Source organism: Garra rufa, chromosome 23 (assembly GCF_049309525.1).
Source record: "Garra rufa chromosome 23, GarRuf1.0, whole genome shotgun sequence".
Taxonomy (NCBI): Eukaryota; Metazoa; Chordata; class Actinopteri; order Cypriniformes; family Cyprinidae; genus Garra; species Garra rufa.
Genome location: NC_133383.1, coordinates 30,289,478 through 30,299,277, shown reverse-complemented (window position 1 = coordinate 30,299,277; position 9,800 = coordinate 30,289,478).

Genomic DNA, 9,800 nt, shown 5'->3' with positions numbered 1-9,800 from the left:
CTAAACGTGCTTAAACGCTATTGTTTTAGGATATTGTTAAGTGGACCTATTTTGTATGTAATTTACACTAGTTCTTCAAACCCCTCAATAAAACCTGGCTTAAGCTGTAATTGCTTTGGCTTGTAAATCAATAATTCCCAATAATTGCTTTACATTTGTCACAGTAGGCAATTTCAAATGATTTTCATTCAACACTGTAGTTTAATGACCAACAAGAAGTGGTTAAAACTCTTAAGAACAGCAGGAAACTAATAAAGTTTGCTGGACTTTTGCCAGTGAGGTAGCAAAGACAAAGCCTGTTTATATAGCATTAATAAAAGACTGTAAAATGGAAGTGCTGTTTTACTTACAAAGCGGCAGATAAAGAAAGCAATTGTTCACTAATAAATTATTAAACATTTCATTATTCAGACTGCTTACTAGTTTTATATAAATGCCTTATGGATTTATTTTATATTATTTTTCTGCATTGACATTAAGCATATTTGTATGGAAGCTCATTTTCATCAAGAAAAAAAAAATCATGCCTTTAAAAGTCGAAATTATGACATACTTATGTCATAATTATGAGATAATTTTTTAACTTGCTAAATCAAATTATGAGATAAAAAGTTGAGATTATGACATACTTAAGTCATAATTGTGAGATAAGACCTAAGTACGTCATAATTTGACTTTTATCTCATAATCATGACTTAAGTAAGTCATAATTTTGCCTTTTACAAGTCATATTTTTTCAATCTTGTAAAGTCACAATTTCTACTTTTTATCTCATCATTTCTACTTTATAAGTAATAATTTAGACATCTTAAATCATAATTTCTACTTTTTATCTAATAATTTCTACTTTATAAGTAATAATTTAGACTTCATAATTTAGACTTCTTAAGTCATAATTTCAATTTTATAAGTAATAATTTTGAAAGTCAAAATGTATTACTTTAAAAGTCATAATTCTGATTATTTATCTCATAATTGTGACTTAAATCATAATTTCTACTTTTATCTCCTAATTTCGACTTTATAAGTCATAATTTCGACTTCTTTATTCATAATTTTGACTTTTTTATATTGTAATTATGACTTAGCTATAATTTCTACTTTTGATCTCATAATTATTACTTTTAAAGTCATAATTCTGACTTTTTATCTCATAATTGTGACTTAAATTATAATTTCTACTTTTTATCTCCTAATTTCGACATTATAAGTTATAATTTAGATTTCTTACATCATAATTTACACTTACGTCATATTTTCCATTTTATGTCATAATTTGGGCTATTTTGTATTGTAATTATGACTTAAAGTCATAATTTCTACTTTTGATCTCCTAATTTCGACATTATAGGTCAAAATTTAGACTTCTTACGTCATAATTTTGACTTTATAAGTCATAATTCACACTTCTTAAGTCATAATTTCAACTTTATGTCATAATTTGGACTTTTTTGTATTGCAATTATGACTAAAAGTCATAATTTCTACTTTTGATCTCATAATTATTACTTTTAAAGTCATAATTTAGACTTTTATCTCATAATTATGATTCAGAGTCATAATTTCAATTTTTTAATCTCATAGTTATTACTTGTAGAGATATCATTTTGACGTAGTAAGTCATAATTTCAACTTTTTATCTTGTATTATTACATGAGTATGGGCTTCCATACATTTGCCTTTCAAATTCTCATTACTGCATTACATCCAGACATTATTTTCAATTTAAAGATGATTCTCATTACTTTAATACAGTGTTTTTTTTATTTTTTATTATAACAATAAAATATTTTTTTAACAAACACAAAGTCTGATACATAAATGCTTCACAATTAAAATAATATTTGTTAATAATGTTTTATTTAATAGCAATTAATTAATTCATATATTTACAAATTTATTAAATATGTATCGGATGTTTACTTATCAAAGAAATAATGTCACAAAATAGAGCATCTTTGTGTCCTAAATGTCTTCTTTTTATTCTTTTGATTTATTAATTCCTTATATGTCAGTTAGATTAAGACTCTACAGAAATGTCCTTCATATCTAGACATGCCTGGTTTACTTGTAAGCTCGCTAATACAACAGCAGAGGGCAGCATTTCTATACAAATTACAGGCACTGAACTGAAAACTTGAATTGAGTGTAATACAGCAGCATCCACTTTTACTGATGATAGTGGCCTGCCACACACTGTTTGATGCAAATGATCTAAACCCTGCTAAATGTATTATAATCACTATGTGCAACCAACTAGTGGGTTGTAATTGCTATTTGTCAGGCCTACATAAAACATTTATTCCAAAGCTCAGACTTACAAGAAAGAACACCATATGAAATGTATGAATAAAACCAATGTTAGACATTCAGCATAATGAATTACATGTTGTGCATCTCAGGAGGCTTACAGCCTAAAAACAGACAGAATGTGTGTGATCTCAACACGTGTGACGCATCTCTGGGCCAACTGTCGCGTTTGCTTCTTTCCAGATTCTCACAATCACGCAGCTGATTCTTTCACTCCAGCAGGCCAGATCAGTCCGTTCGCTCTGAGCATGAGCATGCATGCACAAATCACAGCACAAAAAACACGAGCGCTCTGCGCAATCAATTTCTCACGCTGAATCATTTTCTTCACCCTCATATTTTATTGTTTTGATTGTGTTTGCACATATAAACAGAGCAATCTTTTCACAGCCAAGGAACGAATGCCACCTTTCATCTCACATTTTTATTTTTGTTATTGGTGCGATTAAATATAAATGAATGAATAGCTGAATAATTCACAGCGTGTAATTTGCTGAGCTTTTGAGTCCAACCAGTGTTTTACTGTTCATTATCACGGTTCAGTGAGTTTAAAACAAGATGCTCAGCGGTTATGCCTTCTACCAACCATCGCTGTGGACCAATTTGAGAAATAGTGTCCCATATGAATGTTAGTAAAAAAAAAGGTTATTTTTAACCCATTTGTGCCCAGATTTTGTTTGAATGGTTTCATCCATATAGTCATGTTAATAGTGTCCTTTGTGAATTAAGCAATTATTTTCTTTTTGTCTTGAAAATTGTATTTGAATGTGATTGTAATTATAGCTGCCGGTTTGAATAGGAGGAGAACATTTAACTCAACATCTAACTCAAAATAACTGCTTTCAACACCCTGTTGAAAAAAAAAAGCCTATACTGTTTGGCTGGTCTTAGCTGGTTTAAGCTGGAAGTAGCTGGTTTTAGCGGGTTGATCCAGCTGGTCTTCCAGTCAGACCAGCTAAGGAAGTGGCCAAACCCCTTCTAAAACCAGACTGCTGACCAGCCAAGACCAGGCTTCATGATTAGCTAAAACCAGCCTAAGCTGATTGGCTGGTCTTAGCTGGTTTAAGCTGGAAGTAGCTGGTTTTAGCTGGTTGATCCAGCTGGTCTTCCAGTCAGACCAGCTAAGGAAGTGGCCAAACCCCCTCTTAAACCAGACTGCTGACCAGCCAAGGCCAGGCTGGATGATTAGCTAAAACCAGCCTAAGATGATTGGCTGGTCTTAGCTGGTTTAAGCTGGAAGTAGCTGGTTTTAGTGGGTTGATCCAGCTGGTCTTCCAGTCAGACCAGCTAAGGAAGTGGCCAAACCCCCTCTTAAACCAGACTGCTGACCAGCCAAGACCAGGCTGGATGATTAGCTAAAACCAGCCTAAGCTGATTGGCTGGTTTTAGCTGGTTTAAGCTGGAAGTAGCTGGTTTTAGCGGGTTGATCCAGCTGGTCTTCCAGTCAGACCAGCTAAGGAAGTGGCCAAACCCCCTCTTAAACCAGACTGCTGACCAGCCAAGACCAGGCTGGATGATTAGTTAAAACCAGCCTAAGATGATTGGCTGGTCTTAGCTGGTTTAAGCTGGAAGTAGCTGGTTTTAGTGGGTTGATCCAGCTGGTCTTCCAGTCAGACCAGCTAAGGAAGTGGCCAAACCCCCTCTTAAACCAGACTGCTGACCAGCCAAGACCAGGCTGGATGATTAGTTAAAACCAGCCTAAGATGATTGGCTGGTCTTAGCTGGTTTAAGCTGGAAGTAGCTGGTTTTAGCGGGTTGATCCAGCTGGACTTCCAGCCAGTCCAGCTAAGGAAGTGGCCAAACCCCCTCTAAAACCAGACTGCTGACCATCCAAGACCAGGCTGGATGACTAGCTTAAAGCAGCCTAAGCTGGTTTTAGCTGGTCTCCCAACCTGGCTAGGCTGGATTTAGCTAGATTTAGCTGGTCTCACCACCTATAGCTGGTTGATCCAGCTGGTCTTCCAGCCAGTCCAGCTAAGAAAGTGGCCAAACCCCCTCTAAAATCAGCCTGCTGACCAGCTAAGACCAGACTGGAAGACCAGCTAAAACCAGCCTAAGCTGATTGGCTGGTCTTAGCTGGTTTAAGCTGGAAGTAGCTGGTTTTGGCAGGTAAGGCTAGTTTTAGCTGGTTGTTCCAGCTGGTCTGACCAGCTAAGAATGTGACCAAAACCCCTCTAAAACCAGCCTGCTAACCAGCTATGACCAGCTAAAACCAGCTTAGGTAATAAATCTAAAATGAAAATAACTACACAAAAATAAATACATATATTTTCTGAAGAAAATGTGAGTGGCGCCAAACACTATAGAATACCCAAGACATGTCACTTGTATAGTTTTGAATGGGGAAAAATTAAATGTTCATTATGGCTGCAAAGCCCCGCCTTCTCAATGAAAGAGCCAATCGTTGATTGGTAAATCAGCGCGTCACTGCAGCTGCATGAATCATATTTATGAGGCAGTTCTTGTCGGATTTCTTTGGTGATTTAAAATATTAAATTTAACTGTGAGCTTGGTTAACAATTTTGGAGAATTTGATGTTTCCCCATTCAAAGAGATAGGAGCTGCACTTGCCTGCCCGAGAGACGTTTCAAAGATGGCCGCCGAGTGACATGACTTGCCTTTTGGTGGCATTTGGTTTGCCCTCAACATGCTTCCTGGAAGTAGCTGTAGGAAGTGGTCAGCCTCATGAAGAAATCAATGCCTATTTGGTTGTTTGCTTGCATGTCATTGAGACATAAATCATGGAAAACATCTAGAAAAATACAAAAGGAAAATGACAACTATAAACTGCAGCAACTATAGTTGCCAGTGGGCTTAAATGGGTTAAGGAACGTCCTTATTACCTTATTCTCATAATGTTGAAAAGTGTTCTGAGAAACAATCTGATGAACATTCAAGCCTCATGTTTTGCCTCATATTTCACATTCTTTTTGAGGATTGGCAACGCAGGTGTATCATGTAGTCATCAAACCCACTCTGGCTGCAGGTTCAAAAGTGTCCCGCCTTCAAAAACATGTAGTAGCTCAGGAAGAAAGGAGCGTTTGTCAATCACCATGTTTGAATAATTCAGCCAGTGTGATGCAAGACTTTGTTCACCACAAGGCCTCCGTTAAGATGTGCTACTTATAATTTATTTGAGCAAAAGACTTTGATCTGAGCCTGTCTGAACTGTTTTGGATATCTTTCAGAAATCTCTGAGATGCCGACAGCACAGGTGAGGAAGACAGCCACGAATTCAACAGCTAGGATTGTAAAGTAAACATCAAAAATAAATAGAAAAGGAAGATTAGGATTTTCAATGCTGGTGAAGTAAATTTTGTCATCAGACTTGAGCAGCTGGATGTTTTTAACCATGCATGGTCTGTATTCTTAGCTCCCACATGGGCCTTTTTTGCACTAATAAGCACTAATTAGTTAACAATAAAAGCAACAACTGCTGGGAATGCAACAACAATACAGGACTGCAGGGGTGACGTAACCAGTCATGCAACCGTGGCATAGTTTATTTGTTGTGGCTTTTACTTCTCGTCATTGTATTAAGGTTTTCATAAAGGTTGGGTTGCAAGTCCATAGTATTGAAAATTTAAGTAACAAATTTTTTAAATAGAAGACAGGAATTAAGCAGAATATATGAGAATGTTCATGTGAAAAAACAAGGAGCTGATAATAGTTTGGATGAGGATTTTAATGTTTTTGAGTTAAAAATAGCAATTAACAACTCAAAGAATACAACACCAGGGAAAGACATGATTACTTATAGTATGTTAAAAAACTTACCAGAGGTAGCAATTAAAACAATGTTGGATCTATATAATCATATATGGAATGAAGGTTATTTACCCAAAGATTGGAAAAGTGCAATAGTAATACCAATAGTGAAACCAGGTAAGGATGCAACAAAATCTAATAGCTACAGACCAATCGCTCTTACATCTACATTATGCAAAGTAATGGAGAAAATGTTAGTAAGAAGGTTAAATTATTTTCTGGAAAAGAAAGAAATATTAACACCAGTTCAGTGTGGTTTTAGGAAAAAGAGATCAACAATGGATGCTCTTTTATTGTTTGAAAATGAGGTAAGGAAGGCACTAATAATGAAGGAGTTTCTTGTTGCAGTTTTCTTTGATATTGAAAAAGCGTATGACACTCTATGGAGGGAAGGACTGTTAATTAAGTTAAATAGAATTGGTGTAGGAGGGAGAATGTATAACTGGATATTAGATTTTTTGTTTGAACGTACATTTCAGGTAAGAATAGGTGAAGAAACATCAGCATCATATGGTATCCTGAATGGGACCCCACAAGGAAGCGTGATTAGCCCAATTTTATTTAATTTAATGATCAACGATATATTTGAAAAAGTTAGACCAAGCATTGGGAAGGTGTTGTATGCGGATGATGGTGCTATATGGAAAAGAGGTAGGACTATAGGAAATGGAATTAAAGGAGTACAAGAAACTATAAATGAAGTTGAAAGATGGTCAGAAGACTGGGGAATGAAGTTTTCAGTATCAAAAACTCAATATATGGTTTTCTCAAGGAAAAAGAAAATTGAACAGATTACATTGAAATTATATGATCAACTGTTAGAAAGAGTGACAGAGTTTAATTATCTTGGTTTAATCTTTGATGAGAAGATGACTTGGAAACAACATATTAAGAAAATTGAAAATAAATGCAAAAGAGTAATAAATTGTATGACCTCAATAACTAAATATGAATGGGGAGCAAGGAAAAGCGCAATGTTATGTATATATCAAGCCCTAGTACGTTCTAGCATAGATTACGGATGTGCAGTGTATGGTGATTCAGCTAAATCTCAGTTAAAGAAACTGAAGAACATACAATCTAGAGCAGTGTTTCTCAACTCCAGTCCTCGGGACCCACTGCTCTGCACATTTTGTATGTCTTCCTCATTTAAGGCACCTGATTTTGATCATCAGCTCATTAGTAGAAAGATTCATGAACTGAACTGAGTGTGTCAGACTCAGAAACATACAAAATGTGCAGAGCAGTGGGTCCCGAGGACTGGAGTTGAGAAACACTGATCTAGAGCACTTAGAATCTGCTGTGGAGCTATAAGATCAACTCCTCTAGGTGCTGTCAGGGTTGAAATGGGGGAAATGCCATTAGACCTGAGAAGAGAAAAGCTTGCAATGATGTATTGGGCTAACTTAAAAGGTGGTAAGAAGAATCATTGTACACGTGTAATACTAAATGACTGTTGGGAATACAAAAAGAATGGAGGAAATAGCTTTGGCTGGAAACATGAACAGTGTGTCACGTTACGGAAGGAGGAGATCTGGGTCCAAATGCAGGTGAGTAATTTAATAAAACAATAAACACAAAACAACAAATGAACAAACAAACCAAAGGCCAACACGGCACACACGAAAGGTTCTGAACAGGAGCAGGAACACAAACACTGAAGACAGGAAATAATGCAGACTCACCAGGGAAGTGGAAGTGTGGAGATTATAAAGACAAATTATAATAGTGATCAGCTGGGGAAGACGAGTGACATAATCAAGACAGGTGAACAAGCAGGGAAGTGCAGTGCAGGGAAGGGAAAACAGCGACCCCAGGTGGCTGCGGGAAACCCCACAGCCCAGATCATGACACAGTGGGTCAAGGATTATGGTATAGAGGATGAAGCAATCTGTCCTAATATGCCATTAAGTGGTGTGGCAGTGTGGAATATTCCTGAACCTGTTGTTGAAATGAGATTATTGGAGGCTCGGGAAAAGGCAGAAGAAATATACAGTAATAGTTATGGAGTTTTTAATGTTTTTATGAGAGAAAACTTTAATTCTTTTATGCAGATTTATACAGGTGGATCTAAGGATCCAATTGAGCAAAAAGTGGGCATAGGAGTGTATATTCCAAAATTTAAGACAGAAATAAGCTTGAGGCCAAGTAACAAACTGTCTGTGTACTCTACTGAGCTAACTGCAATTATAGTAGGACTGCAATGGGTAGAACAGGATTTTAATTTGCTCAGATTCTTCATCAGCTCTTAAAAGTATAATGTTTACAAAAAGTGATAGAGAAGATTTGTTATGTGAAATTTATACTTTATTGTACAGACTGAAAATGGAAGGTATAACTGTATATTTTTGTTGGGTGCCAGCACATATCGGGATAATAGGGAATGAAATAGCTGATAAATTAGCAAAAGAGGCATTAAAGAAAAACGTGGTGGAAGCTAAAGTTCCTTTGGGTAGAAGTGAAATAAAATCTGTGATTAATGGGAAATGAATACAAAAATGGCAACGAAGATGGGAAAATAGCAAAACAGGTAGGTGGTTTTATAGTATTGAGAAATCAGTAGGGAAAAAAGTGCAGTTTTTTGGAAGATATAGAAAAGAAGAAGTAATTATATCTAGATTAAGAATGGGACATACAGGATTAAATTCAAAATTAGCATTAATGGGGAAGCATGAAAGTGGGATGTGTAACGAATGTGGTATTTTAGAAACAGTAGAGCATGTGCTTTTTAATTGTGGTAAATATGTTGTTCAGCGTGACAGTCTTTTTAATAGTTTTAAAAATAGGCAAGTGAGCGTTGTGGATCTTCTGGGGAAGGGTTTAAGTGACAATAAGAAATATAGGGCTGTTTTAACCTTTTTGGAGGTTACAGGTCTATGTTACAGGATATAGAAATATAGGGTCTGAGGGTGAGGTGTATGGTGCCTCTGTCTGCCTTAAAGGCTGAGGAGCCCAGTGTGGAAGTTGGAGAAGCTGAACAAGCAGCGTCAGCTGAAGCCTGGGCTCTGATCATTTGGGGTGGGTGGGGTACCCACCCCCCTTCAAAAAATTTTTTTATCATTATTTTATTTTTATTTTTTTTATTTAAGGAAGGGAAAGGAAGGAAAAGGAAAAATGGAAAGAAAAGAAAAGAAAACAATACAGATTCATCACCCAGGTGGATAAAATGTTCAGTAGGTGGCGGTAATGCTCCTATGGAGTGAACGGCCAGACAACTAAAAGAAGAAGAAGAAGAAGTGGCCTTACTGGCGGATCATCTCGAACGAACCTGAAAAACTCCCTCCCTCGGTTAAAATCGAGAGGTTGAGGGTCTAGTCCTCTTCACTGCGTGGAATACACTTTAAAGTGTGAATCAAAGTGTGAATCCCCCAAAGTGAATGTGTATGGAGCTCATATTATGACAAAACTTTTTGAATTTGAATTGTACAAATTTGAATTATTGACAAGTGTCATTTCACAAAACTGAATATTATATGGTATTTAACATAGTTCTGAATTCGATTTTTTAAAACTTGAATATTGAACATTTGAAATTGAACACAACTGAATTTTCAAATCGCAGATTTTCAAATAGACATGTATTTTCAAACAGCAGATTTTTGTTCTGATTTCTAAGACTTCAAATATTCAGTTTTTAAAAATACAACTTCAAGTTTTCAAGATGAAAAAAAATTCGGAACATCAAATTCAGTGTTCAAAATTCAAAGCGCAGAAATTCAGAT